Source organism: Ictalurus furcatus, chromosome 10 (assembly GCF_023375685.1).
Source record: "Ictalurus furcatus strain D&B chromosome 10, Billie_1.0, whole genome shotgun sequence".
Classification (NCBI taxonomy): domain Eukaryota; kingdom Metazoa; phylum Chordata; class Actinopteri; order Siluriformes; family Ictaluridae; genus Ictalurus; species Ictalurus furcatus.
This window is the reverse complement of record NC_071264.1, coordinates 5,852,717-5,853,651: the sequence shown is the minus strand read 5'-3', so window position 1 is coordinate 5,853,651 and position 935 is coordinate 5,852,717. Positions and strand designations below refer to the sequence as shown.

General features: G+C 47.7%; 1 non-coding gene across 1 annotated transcript; it reads right to left on the bottom strand.

Annotated features, from left to right (window-relative positions):
• Positions 1-581: 581 nt before the first annotated feature.
• Positions 582-653, bottom strand: trnam-cau (transfer RNA methionine (anticodon CAU)). Its single transcript has one exon. It is a non-coding gene; the product is annotated as a tRNA-Met (tRNA).
• Between the last annotated feature and the right edge of the window lie 282 nt (positions 654-935).

Sequence of the window (935 nt, the reverse complement as noted above, 5' to 3'; positions counted from 1 at the left end):
CTGGCCACACACAGGAGCTCCTCACGAGATTTCTGACCAAGGAGTCAGAAGAATAGTCAGAAGAGTAGCCCAAGAGCCAAGGACCACTCGGAAAGCGCTCCAGAAACACTCGGAGGCAGCAGGTACCATCGTCACAGAGAAAACAATAGGCAATGCACTCCACTGCTCACGCTCACCACGCAAGACTCCATTACTAAAGAAAAGGCATGTCAAAGCTCATTTAAAGTTTGCTACAACTCATTTGGATAAGCCTATGAAATACTGGGAGAGTGTATATTATACAAATACTTAAATACAAATATATATATATTATATTATACTTATATAGCGCTTTTATCCAAAGCGCTTTACACTGTGTCTCATTCACCCATTCACACACACACTCACACACCAACGGTAGCAGAGCTGCCATGCAAGGCGCTAACTTGCCATCGGGAGCAACTTGGGGTTCAGTGTCTTGCCCAAGGACACTTCGGCATGTGGAGTCATGAGGCCGGGAACCGAACCGCCAACCCTACGATTAGTGGACAACCCGCTCTACCACCTGAGTCACACCACCCCATAAAAAAAAGTATTGGAACTAGCAGAGGATGGTTTCGATCCATCGACCTCTGGGTTATGGGCCCAGCACGCTTCCGCTGCGCCACTCTGCTTCTCACATACCCCACATGAGACTCGAACTCACAATCCCTGGCTTAGGAGGCCAATGCCTTATCCACATCACCCTTAAAACTCTATACCAACAGTGAAGTGTGGAGGTGGAAGCTTCATGGTGTGGGGCTGTTTTTCATCACATGGTACTGGCAGATTTCATATAATTGAAGGAACGATGAATGGAGCCCTTTACCGGGAGATTCTTGAGAAGAATCTGCTGCCATCCATCAGGATGATGAAGATGAGACGTGGGTGGAGCTTCCAGCAGGACAACGATCCAA